The sequence below is a fragment of the Balaenoptera acutorostrata genome, chromosome 1, assembly GCF_949987535.1.
Source record: "Balaenoptera acutorostrata chromosome 1, mBalAcu1.1, whole genome shotgun sequence".
NCBI classification, from domain to species: Eukaryota; Metazoa; Chordata; class Mammalia; order Artiodactyla; family Balaenopteridae; genus Balaenoptera; species Balaenoptera acutorostrata.
The window spans coordinates 157,154,783-157,180,042 of NC_080064.1; the positions used below are offsets into that span (position 1 = coordinate 157,154,783).

General features: G+C 53.0%; 1 protein-coding gene and 1 pseudogene across 1 annotated transcript in view; both read right to left on the reverse strand.

Annotated features, from left to right (window-relative positions):
• Positions 1-16,340, reverse strand: part of LOC130708712 (centrosomal protein of 78 kDa-like) — a 59,559-nt gene extending 43,219 nt beyond the window's left edge. The window contains exons 1-4 of the mRNA XM_057551420.1: positions 16,068-16,340; positions 2,822-2,865; positions 1,094-1,128; positions 597-699 (exon numbers count right to left, since the gene is read on the reverse strand). The gene's annotated coding sequence lies outside the window, so the exon portion shown is untranslated. The remainder of the gene's footprint in view (positions 1-596; positions 700-1,093; positions 1,129-2,821; positions 2,866-16,067) is intronic.
• A 7,136-nt stretch (positions 16,341-23,476) lies between these two features.
• Positions 23,477-24,214, reverse strand: LOC130704798 (serine/arginine-rich splicing factor 3-like; annotated as a pseudogene).
• Positions 24,215-25,260: the final 1,046 nt, after the last annotated feature.

The following is a 25,260-nucleotide window of genomic DNA, read 5'->3' on the forward strand; positions in this document are numbered from 1 at the left end:
GACGTGATATTGTTCTACCACCTGTGCCCGACCAATGTCAGCCCTTTGTCATATGGGGCAGTGCTGTCTAATGGTAAAGCTTGCAGTATCAGATCCCTAATCCCTTCTCCTACCCCCTCCCATGGGGGTTCAGTGGGTACATCTGTATTTCATAGAACCTGAAACTCTGATTTTACAAAGGAGCTGGAGGTCTGGGGAAAGAACTGGTCTGATCTCAGTTAAGAATGCAACTTTATACCTGGACGATACTACAGCACTTTAGCACCTCATGTGTTTGAAAATGAGACCTTCACGAAGACCTCATGGGCAGGAGACGCAGGCAGGAGAGGGGACAGACTGAAGCTTTGTGACTGACTGATCAAGTAGCAGAGGTCCAGCTGACTTCCAGGCCTACCGCTGATTTACTATCACCAGAGCCACATAACACACCTTCCACATAGGGAACCAGCAGAAAAATGAGTTTGAAGAGCATTTTAGTTAAATCCAAGGTCATTTTGATCATTAGTGAAAGTCATTCTGTTCCGACACGCTCCCCACAACCTGACCCCCCTTCCTAGAACCAAATGGGTTCTGAGATTAAGGTGGAAGTGACAAACCTGGAGGTGACCAGGCTTTACTTTATCATCTCTTTCTTCTTCTTCCACGTCTGTTCCTGGTCTTACTCTTCCTGGTTCTTCTGCAGGGAGCGGTCCAGCAACTCTGTCAAGCAAAATCACACACCCTAAGGATGACCTTCACAGACTCCTCCCATGGAGGCAGTTTTCAAAAGGTCTTCCTTCCTACCCCCGTCCCCCACCAAATCAATCTTCATCTCAGGAGCCCTGAAAGGCACATATTACCTCAACATTTAATATTTAATACATCCTTTAGATCTAGTTCTGATAACTTCCAGTTGCCCCCAATTCACTCTTTGTAAGACAATTCTACCTGAATCACAAGGTTAATAACCTGACTGCAAACCCAGCATCCTTAAGCTATCTATGGTCACCCTGGCAACTCACTATAAAGGTCTTCTTTTTAAAAGATATCAGAAAAGTAATTTCAGTCATCAAGATTACATATTGCACAGAACAAAAAGCTTTATTATTCTTACCGTTCTCTGGCTGTAACTCTACGTCTCTTTTCCTCCTATGTGAAGAGAAGGGAAAAAGAGAAAAACAATCTTTCAAAAGAAGATCAAAACCAAAAGCATGAGTCAAAGTATTAAATAAATACATTTGATGTGGTTAAAAACAGGCGTTGGGGGGTAATCTGGGTTTGGGGGAGATCTGGGCAACCTTCAGTCTGGTGTTGATGTCCCACCACCCTCAAAACAAAGAGAGGCCCAGAAGCTGGCCCGGCGCATGTCTGCGCACTAGAGGTCATCTAGTGATGCTACGTAAGTCAAAGATCCACCTCATGTCAGGAATTTGTTAATACTAGAAAAAAACCAAAGTAGTAATTTGGGATTCACATCAGGAAGTGATGATGACAACCTAAACTGGACACCAGCTCTTCTCTGATGAACACCTTAGTACACTGCTTCCCTAAGTTCACAACACTTGCCAACTCCAGGATATCTGTATTTATGTATTTAAGAGGGATAAAAATATTGTGGTGATGAAACCGATCTACATCTTGTTTGAGGTGGAGGTTACAAGAATGCATGCGTGCATACACGTGACTATACATGCACAGTGAATAAAGTCTGTAGATTATGCCGATGTCCATTTTCTGGTTTTGCTATTACAGTTATGTGAGACGTCACCATTGGAGAAAGTTGGGTAAACTACACAGAACCCCTCTGTACTATATTATACGGAATTCATCTGTATGTGTATACATAAAATTCTGCCTCCAGACTGCCTTTAGACTTGAGCTACAACATCAACTCTTCCCTGGGTCTGCCTCTCTTGGCCTGTCCTGCATATTTCAGACTCGCCAGCCTGAAGTCGTGTGACTCAGTTGCTTAAGTTAATCTCATATACACAGACGTCACTGGGTCTGTTTCTCTGGAGAACCCTAAGATAGATTTTATACTAATATACTACAGTAATATATACATACATATAACCTGAAACAATACAGAAGAAACTGATAAATGCTCGCCTCCCGAAGGAAGGACAGGACGGAGAGGGGGGAGTACCACCCCTATGTACCAAACAGCCTTTTGTACTGCTGCCAGCCCGGTCGCCCCAGATTCAAGCAGATGTAATGGCGTGTGGCCCAGGCAGTGGCTACACAGCTAAGGATTTTAAGGCACAATGCAGCGAGATGCCAGGGCCACAGTCACACACGTGGAACATTCTAAAGCCAAGAGCAGTTGGTTGCAGGATTCCACGCATGGGCCCCCGAGGGCACTCTGGAGGCCGTCGCAGACCCTCAGGTCCCACGTGAGGAGACAGCCCACTAGAACACAGCAGGCGGCCCTCCTCCCAGATCTCACCCGGGTCAGCCTCCCGGGACCCGGCCTCCTCTTCACAGCACGGGGCAGGCTCACAGAGGGAGAGCGGCCCAAACCCAAAGGTCACGCCAAACCCCACGGGAGAAGAGTAAAGCAAGGTGATGAGGGGAGAGGGGAGGGGTCCCTCGCGAAGCTGGCCACTCAGGATTTCCAGCCTCTTCCACAGGAAGCCAGCTCACGAAGCACCAAGACCTGTCCTGGGTCACACTCAGAGGACTTGACCCCCTGACCCCACAGCCCCGCTTCCCAAGCCTCCTCAATGCTGACGATGCTGACGCGGATCAGCACTGAGGAATGGGGGAGCGCACGGCTGGGGGGCTGCTGGGAACTCAGGACTGGCCCACCCCAAGGCCCCGCCCCAACAGGCGCCACACTCACCGGATGGTCTCGCTGATTTCATGAGCAGCATCGTGGGGTATGTCCTGAAAGACAATGGGACAGGGTTCAGAGCCGTCCCTCCCCGCTCCGGTGATGGGGCGACCAGAGGAGGCGGGTGCTGCAGCCCCCGGGACTCCCCGCCTCATTTCCCGACCCGCAGGACCCACCAGAGAGCTCCACCCACAGCGCTGGGGCCATGTCCTGCCACGTGGGACATGCTGGCTCCGGGAGCGCCTGTTCCTGCAGCGCCCTGCCGCCCAGCGGGCTGCGGGGAAGGGACCGGGACGGACTCAAAGCCCCTGACTCTCCTTCCCCAGGACTTCCCCGGGCACTCCTGCAGCCTGGAAGCCACAGGCCTGCCTCTGAGTCCCTGAACCACCGCAGGCCTCGGTTTCCATCTATAAAATGGAGAAACACCACTCCTGCAACCATCGGGAGCGGGTGAGCAGCTATCCTCCCTCCCGGCCACAGTGGCGCTCTCCTGGCCTCACTGCGCCCGGCGGGCTGGCCTCGCCGCTTTCCCAGAGGAGCACGTCGGAGGTCGCTCCGGCCTTTCGCCGGGGTGTTGGCGGCCAGCTAACCCAAGACCCCGCAGAAACCAAGTGAGGACGACGCATCGTGTGGACGGTCTGTAACTCCAGACTGCACCTCCACCCCGCCGGTGAAGGTTCCTATCGCGGTGAGGAGGGGCCTCGAAGAGGACGCACAGCGAGAGGAGGGGCCACGAAGAGCAAGGGCTGAAGCCGGAGGTGAGATGGTCAGGCCCAGAGCTGCCAGCCCTGCCCCGGGACAGCGACTGCCCCTCTCAGACCAGGCCACCATTTCCACGCTTCACAGTGGAGGACGGCAATGCGGGCAGAGCCCCTACGGGCCAGGACACGGATGCCCGGAGGGTCCCAGGACAGGGTCCCCCCGCCCTGGCGCAGCGGTCCTAACAGGTCAAACAACTCCGGAAACACCCTTTGTGTCCTAAGCCTCATCTTTGCAACAGCAGCCCTACTGAGATATAATTCACACAGAATGGGCCCCTGCTTCAAGTATACAGTTCAGTGGGTTTTAATACATTCAGAGCTGGGCAACCATCACCTCTATCTAGTTCCAGAACATCCCATCACCCCATTATCAGATGCGCCCCAATCCCCTCCCCAGCCCCTGACAACACTAATCCACTCTCTGTTTCTGTGGATTTGCCCGTTCTGGACGTTTGTAAATAGAATTACGATATGTGACCTTTTGCCCAGAATCTTATTTTTTAAGGCAAAGGAAGAAAACAATCTTCTACCGTTCTTAATAATATCCTCCAACTTACCAAGGACGGAGTAGTAAATATCCATTGAACTCATATTGCTTAGACAAGGCCGGGGGCGGGAGATGGAGCATGCGCGGTCCAGCACAGGACAGCCCTGCAGACCAGTGGTTCCTGACACGGGGGAACCGACCCGCAGCATCAGCACCACTGATGACCCAGAAACCCTGGGGAAGAACCTCTGATGGGAACAATCGGCCCCAAGGCCTCCTGGCAAACGGCAGAAAACAGTGAGGACAGCTGGGTTTGGAAAACACTCTGGCAGCTCCTCAAAGGTTAAACAGTTAGCAAATGACCCAGTAATTCCTCTTCTGGGTGTCTGCCCAAGAGAAATGAGACTATTCGTCCACACAAAACCCTGAATATTGGGCTTCCCTGGTGGCGCAGTGGTTAAGAATCCGCCTGCCAATGCAGGGGACACAGGTTCGAGCCCTAGTCTGGGAAGATCCCACATGCCGCGGAGCAACGAAGCCCATGCGCCACAACTACAGAGCCCACGTGCTGCAACTACTGAAGCCCGCGTGCCTAGAGTCTGTGCTCCACAACAAGAGAAGCCACCGCAATGAGAAGCCCGCACACTGCAACGAAAACTAGACCCCACTCACCACAACTAGAGAAAGCCCGCGTGTAGCAACAAAGACCCAATGCAGCCAAAAAAAAAAACCCACACCAAAAACCCGAATATTAATGTTCACAGAGGCGTGATTCACAACCGCCAAAAGGTGGAAACCACCCAAATGTCCATCAACAGATGAACGAATAAACAAATGTGTCCCTCCACACACTGAAATATTATCCATCCATGAAAAAGAGTGAAGCACTGACCCTCGCTACAACGTGGATGGACCCTGAGAACACGATGCTCAGTGAGAGAAGCCAGACGGACAAGGACACACAGGGTGTGATTCCACTGATGGGAAACGTCCAGAACAGGCAAGTGCACAGAGACGAGTGGGCTCCTGGTTGTCAGGGGCTGGGGAGGGGGATAGGAGGGATGCTAATGGGGATGGGGTTTCCTCTCGGGGTGATGGAATGTTCTAAAATTGGTAGTAGTGACGACTGCACTCAACGAATACACTACAAAGCAGAGAACGGCACGCTTTAGGTGGATTAGGTGAAGAGTATGGGAATTACACCTCAAAACAGCTATCAACAACAACAACAACAGGGACTTCCCTGGCTGTCCAGTGGTTAGGACTCTGAGGTTTCACTGCCGAGGGCCCAGGTTCAATCCCTGGTTGGGGAACTAAGAACCCACGAGCTGCACGACATGGCGAAAACAAACAAACAAAAAACAACAACAAAATCTACAGGAGGAAATGCGAGGTATTTTTAAAAGCACCTCAACCTCAGCAGGAAAATACTGAGCATCTAAGACACTCACGTGGCCGACAGACTCTGTTCCTGGTCCACAACATTCAGTGATTCCAGACAGACAGTCCTGGCAGCCCAGAATTCCCTGGGCTCCTGTACCCACTGAAAGCAGAGAAGACACCACGCTGTCCCGCAGGGTCTGCTCAGAGACGAATGCACACAGCACAGTGTACAAGGTGCTGAGGTAGTCACAGGATGAGGAGGAGGGTCTAGAACTTTCCACCAACGCTCTCCCACGTCACACTCCTCCTGAGGGGAGCCGGCCCCCGTGCACTGAGGAGCCTCAGCAGCCCTGCGGGGGCCCACGTGCAGAGGAGCCACGGGAGGGGCCTCCTGGAAGCCAGGCATCCCGCCCGGTCCGGCCTTCGGATGGGGCAGCCCCGGCTGAAGTCCCTACTGCAGCCTCCTGAGGGACCCTCGGCCGGAATCCCCTGGCCTGCCTGCTCTTAATCCCTGCCCTTAGAAACCATGGGAGGTCATCAGTGTGCGTCGTCTCAAGCTGCTAAATTCATGTCTGCATTTAGGCCGATACACTACCCTGCGAGCACGGCCTGTAAGAACAAGTCTTAGAGCCACAGGAGGACGTGACAGTACCCAGGAGAGTCTCATTCCGGTCACCACTGTGGAGTTACAAAACAGCGTGCACGCTCTGAAAGGACCCCGTGAGCACGCGCGTGTGCTTGAGCGTGCGTCACGTGGCAGGCCCGTGCCGGCTCGGGCTGCGCTCCCTCCCTCGGCGCCCCCAGGAGGCTGGACGCGCCCCAGAGATGCTCCTCCTGCAGGGGCGGCAGGGGCCCTCACGGCACGCGGGCCGCAGCCCTGGCTGAGCCACCGCATCTCAGGCTGCATCACGCTGACCTGGGAAGACAGGGTCCTGGAATGTGGTCTCATCTGTGATGAGATGAACTCAAGCTTTCCCAAGCTTTACAACCAGAACGAAAGGAAGGAAACAGTTTACGACGTGCCTCCTACGATCTGAGGATGCTGCTTTAGGGACTGGCCAGCTTCCAGCGACCGTCCTGAGTCGTATGATTTAAGATGCCCTGATCACCATCGATGATTCAGAAGCTCTCACAGCTTTTCGGCTGTGGCCTCTTCTTCTGTTTCACAGGCCTTCAGAACAGAGCGACGCCAGAAGCCGACGCAGAAAGGTCCGACTGACAACAGCCCTGAGGAAGCCCGCGCTTAGGAGCACCCGCACCTCCTCCCCCAGGGGGAACCCTGGAACTCCGGGGTTTGAGGCCAGCCCCGGGCTCGCTGCACGGGACGCCCGGCCTCCCCGTCCCAGCCACAGCCCCGACCCGCTGCTGGCTACTTGCTGAGTCAGTGACTCACCCAGGCTCTTCTCACTAACGGCGTCAGAGCCTCCGCAGGAAGCCGCGCACAGGCTTAGCGGAATGCTGCTCACCACAGAGCCGGCGGCCTCACTCCGGGATCCTGGGAAAACAACCGCAATAAGCACAACCGTTCCCAACTGAAAAAGCACAGTGTGCGGAAGCCGGAGGCTGTCATCAGGCCTGAGCCGCCACCAAGCCCGTTCCGTCCGCCTGCTCCCCTCCCCGCGGGGCGGGGGAGTCTGGCTGTCCCACTCGGCAGGCCCCTTCCTCCTCCTTGACCGTGAGGACAGGTGTGGGAACAGGAACTCCACCCGGATGCCCGCAGGTCTGGCTCTGCCCCCGCTCGTCCCCGCAGGCCCTGAGCCCGGCGTGAGGAGCCTGGACAGGAGGCCTCCTGGGTGCTCACTGCCAGGGCACGGCCAACCCCTGAGCACGCAGGCTGGTTCACGGTGACAGGGGCACGACATCTGGAGACATCGTCCCTGGAGGACCCGGCGAGAGGCAGGGGGCAGAGACTAGGGAGGAGACAAGACATGGACTACGTCCTCCTCTTCCCGCTTGCAGCAGGAAGACGCCGGGACCCAGGGGGCCTCCGAGGCAGGGGCATCACACCAGGACAAGCATCAGAATCCCTGGTCACAGTGGAGTTCTGGGGCCCACCCGCAAACTTTCAGAGTCAGCAGGTCTGGGTCCCAGGAACCCGCATTCCTAACAAGTTCCAGCTGGTGGGGAAGCTGCTGGCCCAGGGGCCCCGCTCAGAGAACCACCGGCCTGAAGCAAGCAGGGACCACACTCTCTATCACCATCTGCTGAGGGCACGAGTGCCCAGGAGGTGCCAAGGGGGAGCACCCTGGGCCTCTGTCCACGGTCCTCACTCCCCAGCAGGCTGCAGGGGACACGGCCTGCGGGCTGGGGGTCGCTGTCTTCTTCCCCGCTGCTCTGCACACCTCCGGAGCCCTGGGGTGGGGACCAAGACAAGTGGGACAGAGCGGCCAGGGTGGGATGCACGCACTGTTTCCCAAAGTGGAGAAGCACAGCGGGAAGGGTCAAAGGCAGGGGAGATGGAACACGGCGGGAGGTCTGCCGGCTGTCTCTCTGCCTCTCCCAGTGGCAGGGCTGTGAGAGCAGAGATCTGGCTGGAAGAGTGGAAAATCCACAGAAGGCTCTCCGTCTGGGAGGAAAGCCAGGCGGGTGAGCAGAGGGCCCCGAGGCCCAGCGAAGGCGCTCAGCCTCACCTCTCAGCCTGCGGCCCTGCTGGGGAGCACCCACTCACCAGGGGGAGGGAGCAGGGGGTGAAGGGGGACGGGGAGGGCCAGCGCCTGCGGTGGGCCTGAGTATTCAAGAAGCGAACAGGTTATCACTTGGAAATGAGTGCATCTCACACAGGGGCGGGGGTGGCAGAGAGACTGGCTGTGGAGCATCACACGGGTCTCATCCACAGTCAGCCCCAGACGTCCGCAGGCCCCCAGCAAGGGGGTGCTGCCTGGCCCCAGGACCGTACCGGAGGACAAGCCAGGTCAAGGATGGGAACCGCCTGGTAAAGCGATGCAAAGGAGAGAGCCAGGAAGGAGGCTCTCCTCCCACCGCCGACCCGGCCCTCTCCCCGCAGGGCCAGGCGACAAACCAGGCTGGTCTCGGGACCGAGCCGCATGGCAAAGCCCTGCCCGCGAGACCGGCACTGCAAGGAACCGTCAACATGGGAAAACAGGAAGGGGCTGACGGGACTCCATGAGGCCAAAGTCCAGCTAGAGGAGGAAGAGAGAAAAGGGAGTGGGCCCGTGGCTCCCAGGGCATGGACACGGTGCAGGACACGGTGGGCCCGTGGCCCTGATCCGGGCGGGTGGGACCCGCTGTGCACACAGGGGCCCCGATGACCAGGGTCCAAGGAAGGAGCCCCCACAAGGGAGAGGGGTCTAGAGCCTCACTGTGCCCACAGCGGCCCCTGGCCACCTGGACGAGGGGCAATGGTGTGCGCTGGCCCACTTCAGTGACATGTGCTGTGAGCACAAGATGCACGCAGATTTCTAAGACAGAGCGTGCGCGCGCACACAAAGTAAAAGTGCCCTTCAGTAATTCTTTAAATGGCACGTTGAAAACTCGCTTACATACAATGCTATGAAAACGTACTTCGCCTCCTCCTTTTGACTCATCACGTGGCTCCCATGAGGGCACGCACGTGGCTCGTGTGCCACCTCATCTAGCGCCACACCTGCGGGAGCGTTTCCAGACCTGACCCTGAGCCTGAGCTCCACGCCTGGGTCTGCAGCTCACGGAAGCCAGTCTGCACAGAGCCAGGACCGGCCGGGACATCCTGCTGTCCGGGCAGCCGTCCTTCTGCAGGATGGGCATGGGTGTGTCCACAGGAGGACGGGGCGCCACGGGGGCTCCAGGGGTGACAAGACCATTTCAGTTGCTTCAACCCAAACTAGCCCACCTGTAAGAGTCCAGGCCGCCCAGCCACCCAATGAGCCGCTGCAAGTGCTGAGCGCCTGACGCCGGGGTCCGCGTGGAGGGGCCGTCGTGGAGTGACCCCAGTGGGACGGGGTAACGCGACGACCAAAAGTTCACCACCAGAACTTTTCTCGCCCTCACCAAAGAAAATACTTTACTGCCACAGAGCAGTCCGGCCTGAGGCCGAGTCCGAGGCCGGGAAGGGAAGGGAGGGAAAGCCCAGGGACGGAGGAGGCCCTTCCGAGGGGGCACAGCTGGAGAAGGACTCTCCCGGTGCTCCCCGAGCGACAAGCGGCAGCACGGCCTCCACCCCGCAGTCTCAAAGGCCAAGGCGAGCCGCACCCTCAGCCTTCCAGCTGTCTCCCACTCCAGCAAGGGGTCCTGTTAGCACCGTATCAGTGCAACTTGCATCACCCCACCACAGGACCAAGCCAAACGAACGCCTCTCCAGGGGCCTCGAGACCCCACGACCTGGGCCACACACACGGGAGCATCACTCAGCCACACAAAGGGGTGAAGCCCTGCCACGCACAACAACGTGGACGGACCCTGAGAACACGATGCTCAGTGAGAGAAGCCAGACACAGAAGGACACACAGTGTGTGATTCCACTGATGGGAAACGTCCAGAACAGGCAGATCCACAGACACAGAGAGGGGGTTCCTAGTGTCAGGGACTGGGGCAGGGCACTGCGGGCCCTTTGCGCTGATAGAATGTTCTGGAATTAGACAGAGGTGATGGCTGCACAGCTCTGTGAATATAGTAAAGGCCATTAAATTGTACACTTCATATGGGTGAGTTCTGTGGTGTGTGAATGCGATCTCAACAAAGCTGTTATTTAAAAAGACACAAAACCCACAAGACCCAGCGCGGCTCCTCCTCCCCTTGTCCCGCCCCCTCACCTGGTGTCTGTCCCAGACCAGGTGTGGGCCCAGCGTGTCCTGCGGCCCCAGCACCTGCTCCCCGGTGGGAGCCTCACTCAGCGCGCAGGGTGAGCACAGAGCAGACGCCAGGGAGCCACCTGCACACCAGGGGAAACGTGAGCCACCACCACCACGCGACATGCAAATCCTTCCCGAGAGCTCCCCGCCCCGAGCTCCACGACTCCCGCCGCGTTCTCAGAGGTAACCTCTCTCACACACCGGCTGCCTGTGCACCTGGTGTGAGTCTGACGTGCTTTCCGGGCATCGGCTGCACACCCCATGACTAACTGAGGGGATTCAAACGGAAGCCCCTCAGAGATGAGGAGGCATCGTCATCCAAGTTCAATACTCAGTGAAGCACACAGCCTCCGACCTCCCAACTGCAGCTCATGGGAACCTGTGACTCGGCAGCCCTGCCAGGCGCCATGGACAGGAAGAGGGCCCGGTCCCACACGGGGGCGCCGAGGAACAGAGCCCCGGGCTAGGCACCGCGACAGCGGCCGTGGGTGGGGAGAGAGAGTCCGGGAAGGAAGAGAAAGGTGGGCGGTGAGGGAGGCACTACAGAGCCACGCATGAGCTGCGGAGGACCGCGGACAGACACGCGGCACGTCCTCTGTGAACAGCCTCGGCAGGAGACCCGGCTGGTGGGAACGGCAGGGACAGCTTGAAGGGACAGAGAAGATGCCAAAGAGGCCTCCAGGCAGCACCCTGAGTGGGAGGAAGGAAACAGGACTGTCATCCCACAGCCAGGGAGACAAGGCGCACGCACTGGGGAAGAGCTCCAGGACCACGAGACGAGGACACGGCAGAAAGAAAGAGGGAGGAGAGGGGTTTCCTGGGAGACGTGCGCCGGGCCCGGGACCCAGGGATGCACAGACACAGCCAGTCGCACCCTACAGGTCCCCGAATTCAAAAGGGACACCAAACACTCTGTATCTTGATTGTACCAATACCAATGAAATCATTACATCAGTGCGTAGCTTTGTAAGATGCCACCATCGGGAGAAACTGAGTAAAGAGAACGTGGGATGTGTCCGACTTATTTCTGACGGCTGTGCAAGAATCTATGATCATCTCAAAATAAAAAGTTTAATTTAATTAAGGAAAAAAGGACGCAGCTCCTAGAGGTAGACTGGGGGCGGGTCCCCTGCAGCTCTGCCGCCTCCTGCCTAGTGAATATCCAAAGGGCAGGCTGCCTCTGGCTCCTCCCACCAGGAACAGAGCATAGAGGCGGCATTTGGATGTTAGGGACCGAAGTACGAAAGCTAACAGCCACGTACGTAAGGAATACCAGGCTTTTCTGGTGATCCCTTCCTCTTTAAAGAGGCTACTTCACCCACGGAAAGTCATCAAAGGGTTAACCTGCCTTCCACCTGAGCTCAGATTAGGCAGGACTCACACCAGCAGAGGTCAGATCAGAAAATATTTTCTGAGTCACAGGGAGGGATGGCTCACTCGGCCGCCCACTTCAGCTACTACTCACAGTCGAGTGAAGGGCGTGACTGCTCAGTGGGCATTCATCAGAGACTCGTGGGCTCTCAGGAGGAAGCCAGAAGCAAGAGGGGACAGTAACGCTGGGGCCGCTCCACGCCCACAGCCTCAGTGAGTCACGGAGGGGAAGGACCGCTGCACGCCCTCGCTGGCTCCTGCCCTGCCATCAGGCAGCCGAAGATACCACCTGCTTCCTCCTGAGCTGAGACCCGGTTTTCCCACCAAAAGAAGGGCCATCCTGCTTTAGAAATGCCACCGTGAGCTATAAGTGGATATCTGGGAACTCTCAGTCACAGAAGGAACAAAACTCGCCCTGCACCCCGCCCTCCTATTTGTCAATTGCGCAAAAGCCCATTTTGGAGGCTGGACATTTCCGCGTACAGGCGGTTGTGGCTGTTTGCACTTCCTCCTGCGGGTGTCCCCTCCTCAGAGAAGCCACCCACACCTCCCCCAGGGCAAATCTGGCAGCCCCACCCTCTGGGACCTCAGCTGATCCCATATATGGGGCACTACACCTCAGCTGAACTTCTGTGTTTATAGATCACCTACCGTCCTTAGTTCATAAGTTTCTTGACAATAAGAATACTGTCACCCTCAGAATGGGAGAAAATATTTGCAAACCAATCAACGGACAAAGGATTAATCTCCAAAATAGATAAACAGCTCATGCAGCTCAATATTAAAGAAACAAACAACCCAATCCAAAAATGGGCAGAAGACCTAAATAGACATTTCTCCAAAGAAGACATACAGATGGCCAAGAAGCACGTGAAAAGCTGCTCAGCATCACTAATTATTAGAGAAATGCAAATCAAAACTACAATGAGGTATCACCTCACACCAGTTAGAATGGGCATCATCAGAAAATCTACAAACAACAAATGCTGGTGAGGGTGTGGACGAAAGGGAACCCTCTTACACTGTTGGTGGGAATGTAAATTGATACAGCCACTATGGAGAACAGTATGGAGGTTCCTTAAAAAACTAAAAATAGAATTAACATATGATCCAGCAATCCCACTACTGGGCATATACCCAGAGAAAACCGTAATTCAAAAAGACACATGCACCCCAATGTTCACTGCAGCACTATTTACAATAGCCAGGTCATGGAAGCAACCTAAATGCCCATCGAGAGACGAATAGATAAAGAAGTTGTGGTACATATATACAATGGAATATTACTCAGCCATACAACGGAACGAAATTGAGTCATTTGTCGAGATGTGGATGGATCTAGAGACTGTCATACAGAGTGAAGTAAGTCAGAAAGAGAAAAACAAATATCGTATATTAATGCATGTATGTGGAACCTAGAAAAATGGTACAGATGAACCGGTATGCCGGGCAGAAGTAGAGACACAGATGTAGAGAACAAACGTATGGACACCAAGGGAGGAAAGCCACGGGGGAGTGGGGATTGGTGGTGTGCTGAATTGGGCGATTCGGATTGACATGTATACACTGATGTGTATAAAATTGATGACTAATAAGAACGTGCTGTATAAAAAAATAAATAAAATAAAATTCAAAAATCAAAAAAAAAAAAAAAAAAAGAATACTGTCTACTGTCCTCAGCGCCCCCTGGAACACTTACTGTAAATATCCAGGAGGTGCTTGCAGAATGAATGAATCAATGAACAAACAAGCTCACTCATTTCAAACGTGCGGTCACATGAGTAATCTGACCTTCTCAGAAGTTAAACTTCTGGAAGGAGCCCATTTTCTTAATGTATTCAGCATCGAGTCATCACAAAATATGAACTCTTATAAAGTACTGCCCCCTCACTTCCCATGAGAAAGCAAAATTCCTCAGCAGGGAAATGGGAGGGTAACAGACGTTACCCACAAAACTTTAGGAAGGCTGCAGCTCGCTGAGCACTTCACTAGGGCCCCTGACCGCCTGCCTGGTAGTAGGACAGACACACCAGGAACGGCTGCTGACCGGCAGAAAGAGCGCCCGGCCAGGCAGGCAGCACACCCCGCACCCTGCCAAGCGAGGTCCGGCCAGCAAGGGAAAGACGCTCTCCACTTCAGAACCACCCACCACTAGAAAGCCAGGTCCTGCCAGGGCCTGGGCACACGAGGCCTCCCTTACAAGGGTTACAAATCTGTGGCCTTGCTCTGCCTCGAATAAAAGACAGTGATGGGGACAACGTGACCATCTCCAGATGAACTTTCAACTTCGTTTCAAGTGCCTGGGTGCTGGGTCACAGTGGATTTCTAAACTCTTCCAATACTCAAAAATACCAATTTCTAAGATGCAGAAGGGTTGTTAAACATACACTTAGCACAGACCCTAGTCCCACTCCCGGGTATTTTCTCAAGTCAGGTAAAAACCCAAGTTCACATGGAAACCTGCCCTGGGATGTTTACTGCAGGTTTATTCCTGATCCCCTCAAAACTGGAAACATCCCACAAGTCCTGCCACCCGCAGGTGAATGGACAAACGGAAAATGGAATACAACACAGCAAGAAAAAGGAGTGACTTCTCATACCCGCAACAACAGGGATGACGGACTTCCCTGGTGGTCCAGTGGCTAAGACTCTGCGCTCCAAATGCAGGGGGCCCGGGGTCCAACCCTACTCAGGGAACTAGATCCCGCACGCCACAACTAAAACATACTGCACGCGGCAATGAAGATCCCATGTGCTGCAACTAAGACACAGCACAGCCAAGTAAATAACTAAATACATAAATATTTAAAACAACAACAACAACAACAGCAACAAACAAACCAGGGATGAACCTCGCATAGGTTTTGCTGAGCCAAAGCAGCCAGAATCTAAAAGCTACATGCTGTTGTTCCGTTTATCTGACTTTCTGGAAAAGCCACAACCTTAGGGATAGAGAGGAGATTAGTGGCCAAGAGGCTAGAGGCGCGCTGGCGCCAAAAGGCAGCAAATGGGATAACGGGATTGCTCTGCCACCTGACGGCAATCATCTGTCAAAACTCCTACAACTGTGCACTACAAGTGAACTATGCTTCACGGCTACTAAGGATAAACAAATTATTACATTTTGAAAAATGCGCCAGCCAGCCAACCCATACATGACAAGTGCAGTAAGAGGGCCGGGGAGGCGAGGCAAGTGGATCAGCTGGAGTTCTGAAGGTTGTCCCCACTTTCAGTTTCCCACCCCTGGGATGTCTCCCCGCCCTGCCCACTGCTCAGGCCGCCCACCCGGGCCACCCAGAGTTACCCAACCGGAAAAGCCAGAGCCCAGGCTCAGCCGCGCCTCTGGGCACAGGAAGAGCAAAAATAGAAAGCGCCAGTGCGCAGTGGCGGGCTGGAAACCCTCCGACCTCAGAGAACTGTGGAGAACCGGGACCGGAGTCAACAACGGCTCCCAGGCGGTCCCAGCGTCCCGACCCCGCCCCTGGCCGCGACACGGTTTCCACAAACTGACACACACGGAGCCCGCGCAAGGGGTGGGTCGCGCGGGCTTCCCCGCCGGGGCCCCTGGAGGCCAGTCCCCCGCAAGCCGAGCGCACGAAAGGGCGCCCCAAAGGCGCCGGCCCAAGGCGCCCGCTGCGCTTTCCCTCCTGAAGGTGGGCTGTGGGGCCCAAACGTAAACCCTGAGACAAGAACACGCGCACAACGCCGCCACGGGGGACGAGATGCCGGGCGCCCACCTGCCCGGACACCCTGCATTTCTGGAATCACCGGACGCCTGTGTAAATTTCCGTTTGGCGTGTCATTTTCCAAAGGCCACTCAAATCCGGGGACAGGACGCCTCCTCTCCAAGGGTCCAGCCAGCCCACCCACTAAAATTACGGGACACAATGCCTCCGTTCTAAGGGGTCTGCCAGCCCACCCACTCAAATTAGGGGAGACAACGCCTCCTCCCCAAGGGTCCAGCCAGCCCACCCACTCAAGATCAGAGGGACAAAATGCCTAACTAAAACAAAACAAAACAAAAACACAAAAAACTGGAGAGAGGGAGGAAAGGGTGTCCTCAAAAATAAAAAAACTAAGCACGTTGACAGCGCTAAGAATAAACTACCAGGAAAAAGAAACCCGACGTGTCAGATCATAAAGTACGGAAGGGCAAGCCCGCCGGCAGTCCAGGCGCAGGGGGACCGGGGTCCCCAGCCCTACAGAGCCAACGGCAGCCCGGCTCGGGCGCCCCTCGGAAGCGCGGGGTCCCCGCGGCCGAGTCTGCGCCCCCGGCCGGCCCCGGCTCCCTTCTGCCCACCATGCGCGCGGGGGCTGGAAACAGCCGCGGAGAACTACGGCGGGGCGGAAAGGGGGGCTCCAAAGAGGGTCTGGCGACTCGAGTCGCTCCGTTTCTTGGTGGGCTCAGCGCGCGCCGTGGGGGAAGAGGGGCGGGAGTCCGGGAATAGGGGACGGGCGGCACTCACGTAGACTGGCAGCGGCCACGGGTAGACCGCGGGCTCGGCCCACACGGGTGACTCCAGCCTCAGCCCGAACTTCTCCCCCATGTTTTCGCGCACGCCCCCCGCACCAGGCTAGTCTGGCGGTTTGGGGAGGGGCGGGGCGCCGCCGGCGGGGGCGGGGCAGGCGGGCGGGTGGGAGGCTGAGGGGAGGGGGCCTGGCCTGGGCCTCAGCCGCCGCCGCGGCGCTCCCGTCCAGCCCCCGGCTCCCTCTTTGTGCTCACAGGCCCGGGACCTACAGCGCTGCCACCAACTCGGGCCAGCGTGAGGCGAGCACAATGAGCCGGGGCCGGGCTGAACCACTCACTCACGGCGCGCGCGCCGCCCGCCCCGTGGACTCGCCCGCTCTCACGCACGCACGCAAGCACGCACGCACGTCTTCGGCTGCCCCCTGCCACCCCCACCGGCCCGAAGTGGGGACCCGGGAAGACCCCTCGGGGCCTGGGGTGGCAGGTTCGGCTCCCGCCCTTGACGTACCGTGACACCTCCCCCCCCCCCAATAATAAGACTATAATTCCTCATTAAATATGACAGCCAGAATCCCGGCTTCTGTTCACAAAAATGCCGTGTGTTTAGCCTATGCTAGGCACCAGACCCTGGACGCTCAGTACTGGCAAAAAAGGAAATGCCCTGCCCTCATGGCACTGCCATTTTAATTGGAATAGTAGTGACAATGGTCAAGGGAGAAAATAAAGTGTCATCACTGCCACGGGGATGGTTAATCTCATGTGCGCACTGCGTGGGGCCCTGGCAACCACAAACATTATTCCAGCTGTGGCCAGGAAGGTATTTTTCAGAAGAGATGAACACTGAAATTGGTCCACTTTGCGTAAAGGAGATTGTCAATGCTGCGGCGTGGGTGGGCATCGTCCATCAGTTGAAGGACTGGAGAGAAAAATGAGGTTCCGTAGAAAGAGGGAACTGTTCCTCCCATGGCCTTGGGACATAAGCTCTTCCCAGTGTCTCCAGCCCAGAGTCCTGCCCTGACTTGCCTGCCTCACGGTCACATGAGTCAACCCCTTAAAACAAAACTATATATGTAAAAATACTGAATATATACAAGCCTATTAATTTGTATATGTGTGTATACATATTATATATATGTATACACATATGTTTATATGTGTGTGCGTTTGTAGTATATGTGTAAGTACTCTATACAGTATACATACAAGCTTATATATTTGTGTGTATATATTGTATACATGTACGTATGTGTATATATATAGTATACATATTATAAATGTGAACATGCTGTATATATACACACACCCATATATTGATATATGGGTGTGTGTATATATACAGTATATGTGCATTGTACGTATGTATGTATACAGTGTATATTTATATATAGGTGTGTATATATGTTGTATACCTGTATGTGTATATGTTTCTAGGTATTATATGTATATATGTATATACTATTATATACACACTTGCGTATGTATTTATATGTGTATGTACATGCGCATATTTACATATAGGTGTGTATGTGTGTGTATACATTGTATATATGTATGTGTGTATATCTTATATATATGATATATGTATGTATATATACGATGAATTTATATATACAGTACATATATATTTTTATGTTATATGCTTTTATATGTAGGTGTATATGTGTGTCTATATGTATGTATGTGTATGTATTGCATATATTATATGTGTATGTATGTATACTGTCTGTATACACACATAAATATCTTTGTATGTCTGTATGTATGTATGATATATATGTACCTAGGTGTGTATATTGCATATGTTATACATATGTGTACATACTGTATATATACAAACTATGCATTTTATATGTGTGTATGTATAGTGTATATGTATGTGTGTATTGTATATATTATGTGTATATGTGTGTATGCATACTGTATATATACAAACTATGCATTTTATATGCGTGTATATATGTATGTGTTTATTGTATATACTATATGTGTATATGTGTGTATGCATACTGCATATATACACAGCTGTATATTTTTGTATGCGTGTACATATGTACGTGTGTGTGTATATACACACACACACCCTATGGATTCTGTTTGTCTGGAGAACCCTCACTGATACGGACACATATGACAATTGAGCACCTGCTCTTTGCCAGCCAGGGAGCCAAAGGCTTGTCCTTTCGGTGTCTCCCTTAAGTGTCACAAGTCCCAGGAGGGAAGGTGATGCGGCTCCTACCAGTTGAGGTGCCTCAGGGTCAGTTAGGTGCACAGGGCGGGGGGCTGGAGCCTGGTGAAGCCCAGGTGGAGTTCTAGCAGCAGTACAGCCTAGCAGTCCCACTTCCCCGGGTGCTTCTCACAAAGACGCCGAGGGAGAGACGGGATCCGAAGGAGGGGATGAGGAAGCTTCCGTGGGTCCGCAAGCCCAGACCAAGGCTGACTTGTCAAGGGTGTTAGAGGTCAGGACTGTGGTTACCCTGGGGGTGGGCTTACACAGAGCCATTCACATTCTGAAAAAGTATCCATTCTGCTCTTGTTTGTATGTTTACCCCGCTCCCCCAAATCTTTTAAAAACAGATTCTCTTGGTTGCTGGGAACACACACGGGGAAGCTGTGTGTGAGGGGTTATGATCCAGGGGACAGGAAGGATAAGCCCCCCACTCGTAGGGCCAGGAGTGGCTCAGCTTTGTGAGCTGAGGATGGCCCACGAGGTCCCAAAAAGAAGGGTCCCTGCTCCGTCCCTGCTCTGTGCACCCCATTCCCAGCCTGAGAAGCCCAGAGCCACCCCCCCCCCCCACACACACACACCAGGGAGGAGAGCCAGTCACCCTGGCTTCCAGGCTCCGGCTCCAAGGCTCCTGGCACTAGGAGCTATTTTCAGCTTTCATGCTCTGTCTGTCTCTCGCCCGCTCCCTCCCTCCCTCCCTCCTCCGCTTCTTCCCCTCCCGCTCCATCTGTCCTGCCCTCCACCCTGCATTTCTACACAGGATGGCTCACAGACAGCTGCTCCCCGTGCCCACCTGCCACCATTCGATGGATGTCAAAGCAAGCCCTGGGGACTTCCCTGGAGGTCCAGTGATTAAGACTCCGAGCTTCCACTGCAGGGGGCGCGGGTTCGATCCCTGATCAGGGAAATAAGATCACACATGCCGCACGGCACGGCCAAAAAAAATAAATGAATAAAAAATAAAGTTATAGTGATGAAACAGCCCTAGTGGTGCAAGGATGGGACGTATAGCTCTATGGTATAGAATAAAGGTCCAGAAACACATATATGAGAACTTGATATGACAGAAAGTGGGGAAATTAAGGAGTTTTCAATAAATGGCATTAGGCCAATTGCATATCCATGTGGGAAAAAGTAAATTAGAAAAAAAAAAAAAAAAAGCAAGCCCTGGTCAGGTGTGACCTTGGGCCCAGGGCCATTGGCACACGTTGTCATGTGGGACGTTCTTCCTTAGACTCCTCCCTCCCTCCTGTGTCACTGTCACTTCCTCCAGAACCTTCCTGGACTCCCCTCCACAAGCCCGGAGGGTGCCCTCACCCGCCCTGGATCACCAGAATTCCAATCCCGGCCCACCCTTCCCCACCAGGTAAAGAACTGTGCATGGTCAATAAGACCGTAGAGGTCATTGGCCATTGCTATTGCAGCTGGAATTGTTACTGTGTTTAGATAGGGTGACCAACACCCGCTCCCAGTTTGCCCAGGACCGCTCAGGTTTGAGCGCTGGAACTCTGGGGAAACCCTTAGTCCCGGGGAACCCCAGAAGGCTGGTCAGCCTATTTAGGATGGATCTTTCACTTGATTTCCCAACCCCCGAGAGCCAGAAAGGGAATCTCCCCCCTCCTTCCATTGTAACCTTCATTCATTCATCCACTCATCCCTTTATTCAACTCCTTTATTCAGCAAGTATTCAGAAGAGTGTCTACACAGCAGACACTCTTCTAGGTGCTGGGGACATAACAGCATCCCTGTCCTCAAAGAGCTCACGTTCTAGCGAGGGCAGCAAACAGTAAACTGAGAAGGTGTGATTTATTACGTGGGGATGATGTCTCAGAGACCACTGCAGGGCAGGGGAGGTGAGAGAGGAAAGGGGCAGTTCTAAATGCAGGCGCTGATGGGATTGGGGCAGACCTTGCCCTGTGCCAGGCTGGTTGCTTCAACACAGCTGTCCTCGCCCAGGGCCATCCCGCCCCCGCCTCACCCAGTTCTTCCGTGATGTGATGTGTGGGGAAAAACTGTGGTTGTCACCATTGGGGGGAGGGGCCCCTGGAATCAAATGGGTGCGGCCAGAGATGCTGCTGAACCCCACACAGTGCCCAGGAGGGGCCCTCAGCAGAGGATGACCCGCCCCGAATAACCCCAGTGCCGCGGGGGAGACCCTGCACTAATATTATTCAGACCCGCTGGTGCCCCCAGATTCCTGCACAGGCAGGGACTCTAACCGGGTCACCTCTGTATCCCGAGGTGACCTAAAGTGGGGCAGCCAGGAGGTCTGAGATGAGTATCGGGGGTGAAATGATAAATCTCTGTGCCCACTCTCCCCGCCGCACCCCAGGGGCAATGGCCTCTATCTCCTCCCTGTGCAGGTAGCTTTTCCCTGAGCCATTTCTTCTTGTCAAGGTCCCTGTCGCAGGTTGGGGTCCCCGAAGATGACATTGAGAACAAGGGTTGGAGTGCAGGTGGTTGATGTGAGACGTGCAGGAACAGATACAGCTGCCATAGGGTCCCGCAATTCCACTCCTGGGCATAGATCCGGAGAAAACTCTAATTCAAAACTATACATACACCCCTGGGATTTTCCTGGTGGTCCAGTGGATAAGACTCTGCGCTTCCAGTGCAGGGGCCTGGGTTCCATCTCTGCTCAGGGAACTAAGATCTCACATGCTGTGTGACAAAAAAAGAAGAAAGAAAGAAAGAAAGGGGGGGGGAGGAAGAAAGAAAGAAAGAAAGAAAGAAAGAAAGAAAGAAAGAAAGAAAGAGAGAGAGAAAGAAAGGAAGAAAGAAAGAAAGGAAGGAAGAGAGAAAGAAAGAAAGAAAGAAAGAAAGAAAGAAAGAAAGAAAGGAAGGAAGAAAGGAAGAAAGAAAGAAAGAAAGGAAGGAAGAAAGAAAGAAAGAAAGAAGAAAGAAAGAAAAAAAAGAAAGAAAAGATACATGCACCCCAATGTTCATTGCAGCACTATTTACAATAGCCAAGACATGGAAGCTACCTAAATGTCCACTGATGGATGAATGGATAAAGAAGATGTGGTACATATATACAATGGAATATTATTTAGCCATAAAAAGGATGAAATAATGCTATTTGCAGCAATGTGGATCAACCTAGAGATTATCATACTAAGTGAAGTAAGTCAGAAGAGAAAGACAAATATCATATGATCTCACTTATATGTGAAATCTAAAATACGACACAAATGAACTTGTCTACGAAACAAAAACAGACTCACAGACATAGAGAACAGACTTGTGGTTGCCAAGGGGGAGAAAGAGTGAGGGAGGGTTGGATTGGGAGTTTGGGGTTAGCAGATGCAAACTATTAAATATAGGATGGATAAACTACAACGTCCTACTGTCTAGCACAGGGAACTATATTCAATATCCTGTGATAAGCCATAATGGAAAAGAAAAAGTTTTATTTATAGGTTCCATCCTTAACTGAGCTGGCCCATCCCCTCCCATGGTTCTAAGTGCAGCCCGAGGCTGCAGACTTCCCACCGTGGTCTTCAGCTCCAGAGCAAGCCACCTGCAAACCACCCACATCTTCCCAGGGGCTGGCAACTCTCCTTTGTTACTGATTCCAAGACACATCCAGATAGCAAAAATATGACCATGAAAAGAAACCCAGGCATGTTCAAATCAGGGAAATAACATTCTTATCTCTGTTGAGTACTCGCTTAATTTTAGAATAGCTTAGAGTTACAAAAAAGTTGCAAAGATCTGTACAGAGTGTACAGAGTGCTGTGGACCCTGACCCAGTACCCCTATTTCCAACACGTTAGTACGTTAGTACGACATGTTTATCCAACTAAGGAACCAAGATGGATACATTGTTATTAACTAAAGTCCACACTTTATTAGAATTTCCCTAGTATTCCCCTAACATCCTTTTTCTGTCCCAGTCTCCTCTGGGCTGTGACATTTCTCAGACGTCCCTGGGTTTTGATACCTTGAAAGTTTTGAGGAGGACTGGTCAGGTATTCTGTCCCTCAATTTGTTTGTCTGTTTGTTTTCTGATGTTTTCTTAGGGTTGGTCTGGAGTTATGGGGTTTAGGGCGGAAGATCCAGACAGAGATAAAAATGCCATTCTCCTCAGGTCACATCAAGAATACACACCATCAACGGGACTTATGACAAATGATTTTACCCTTGATCACCTGGCCAGTATTGTCTTTTTTTTTTTTTTTTTTTTTTTTTTTGCTGCATTGGGTCTTCGTTGCGTGCGGGCTTCTGCAGTTGTGGCAAGGGGGCTCAGTAGTTCTGGCTCCCAGGATCTAGAGCGCAGGCTCAGTAGTTGTGGCCCACGGGCTTAGTTGATCTGAGGTACCTGGGATCTTCCCGGACCAGGGCTTGAACCTGTGTCCCCTGCATTGGCAGGCGGATTCTTTTCTTTTCTTTTTTTCTTTTGCAACCAAAACTTTAATCCCAAGGATTCTCACAAAACATATTACAAATGACAGCATGAAAAAAAAAATTGCACAGTAACTCAAAGTTCAGCTCTACAATATACTCTTAATCTGGCAGGACATTGGTATCTTGATAATCTCAAATTTCCAAAAAATATTACAAAGAGCTATGTATTCATGTACAGCAATCACAGAGGGGACTTATGACCTAACTCAAAGGTAAACTAACTTCCTTGAAACTTCTTAGATTCTAAACTCCCTGGACAACCTCTTGTCCGGTGTGAGGACTAGTGGAATTTTTAAACCTCTAATCTAGGGTAAGGGTAAGGCTTTCATTTTTACCTGCTGGCTTGTGTTCACAGCACCTTTTAAAGACTGCTTGCTTAATTACAGCTGCATACCATATCCCAGCTACAGAAAGTCTTTTCAATGTTTGCCAGTGTTGTTTCCATAATAGTAAACATCACACTTTAGGTGGGCAGGAGTTAGAGTTTTATTATCAGTCTAGGCAAGACCAAAAATTCAAAGCAAATTCAATTTTGCTTAAGGGAACATTGTAAGGTAACAATTCTTCATATTACATGCCTCATATGACCCATTTCAAACCATAGAGAATGACACCTTTATGTGTCACTGTCCCAAGAAACAAACAAATGTGAACAACTAAAACATTTAAAAAGTGCACCAAGCTTCGGAAGTCTCAAACAAAACTTGAATTTTCTGTATATACTCCTGTCAAATGAAGTTATTGCCTGTACACCACTCCTCTTGCAAAGTGGTCTTCTATTTCCTTTCATTTGACCTAGATCAGCTAGAAGACCTAGAGAAAGATCGGGACGGCTTGTGATTTCTCTCCTGGGACAATGATCTCTCTCTTCTCCTATATCTAGAAAGGGACCTGCTCTGGCTGACGGAGAAGGCTCTCCATCTTGGAGATGTGTGGGAGGTGGAGGACTCCTCCTCCGATAATCATCTCGAGGGCGACGACCCCAAGAAGGAGGCGGTCACGATTTCGACTTCTCTTTTCCCCATTCGACAGGTCCATACTTACTCGGCAGCCACATAGTGTTCTCCCATCTAGTTCTCAGACAGCATCGGCTGCATCTCGGGGATCTTCACATTCAACAAGAGCGAAGCCGGGAGGGTTTTTAGCAACCCACACACTTCAGAGTGGTCCATAATAGCCTAAAGCTCGTTCCAATTCAGCCTTGTTACCACTGTTTCCAAGATTCCCTACATAAACTTTACAGTCCAACGGACAGGAATCACGATGCAAGACCCTCGTGGCTCCTGGGTTTCACGGGCCACAGGGTGGTCCCGGGCCTCTAGAATCTGGCAGCTGAATCTGCTCGCACAAGCTGTCCTGTGGGGATGCTTTTCCCCCTATGTGTCCAGCACGGGGCCCTGCTGTCTTGACCCGGCCTCCCAGGTGAGAGGGTGAACCCCAGCTCCCTGGAGCAGACACTCAGAGCCCTGGTGACCGGACTCACGGCTGACGGGGCTGGAGCGGCGGCTGGACATGTGTGGCCAGCCTGGTGGTGTTTGGCCCCGTCTGCAGTTCCAGTTCCAGCTGAGAAAGAGCCTCCCTGTGTTATTTTCTCCTGGTTGTGTAAGGATCCCCGGTGTCATTTGACAGAAATGTAGATGGTGTGTTCTTTCTCTCTTTTCTCCCTGCTTCCTCTCCTCCCTCTCTCCCTCCCTGTCCCTCTTTCCCTGTTCTGCTCTCCCTCTACCTCTTGCCCTCTCCCTCTCTCTCTCTCCCTCTCTCTCTCTCTCTCCGTCTGTCTCTCCCTCTCTCCCTCTCCCTCTTCCCTCTCCCTCTCTCCCTCTGCCTCTTTCCTCTCCCTCTTTCCTCTCCCTCTTCCCTCTCCTCTCTCCCTCTCCCTCTCTCCCTCCCTCTATCCCTGTGCCTGTTTCCCTGTCCTTGTTTCCCTGTTCCGCTCTCCCTCTACCTCTTTCCCTCTCCCTCTCTCCCCCCCTCTCCCTCTTCCTCCACCTCCTTCCCTCTCTGGAGAGGGAAGGAGGTGGAAGGAGAGGGAGAGAGAGCAGGAGAGGGAGGGAGGGAGAGAGGGATAGAGGGAGAGAGGGAGAGACGTCTCGCCCTCCTTCCCTCTCCCTCTCTCGCCCTTTCCCTTCCTCTCTCCCTCTCCCTCCCTCTGTCTCACCCTCTCCCTCCCTCTGTCTCTCCCTCTCCCTCACTCCCTCCCAGAGAGGGAGAGATGGAGGGAGAGGGAGAGACGAGGGAGAGAGGGAGAGGGAGAGGGAAGAGGGAGAGTGGGAGAGAGGGGGAGAAGGAGGAGAGAGGGAAAGGGAGGAAGAGACCTCTCTCTCTCTCTCCCTCTCTCCGTCTCTCCCCCCTCTCTCTCCCTCTCCCTCTCTCCCTCTCCTTTGTCTCTGCCTCTTCCTCCATCTCTCCATCTCTGGGAGGGAGTGAGGGAGATGGAGAGACGGAGGGAGAGGGAGAGCTGGAGGGAGAGGGAGAGGGAGAGAGGGAGGGAGAGAGAGGGATGACGGAGGGAGAGAGAGACGTCTTCGTCTTTCCCTCCCTCCCTCTATCCCTCTCTCCC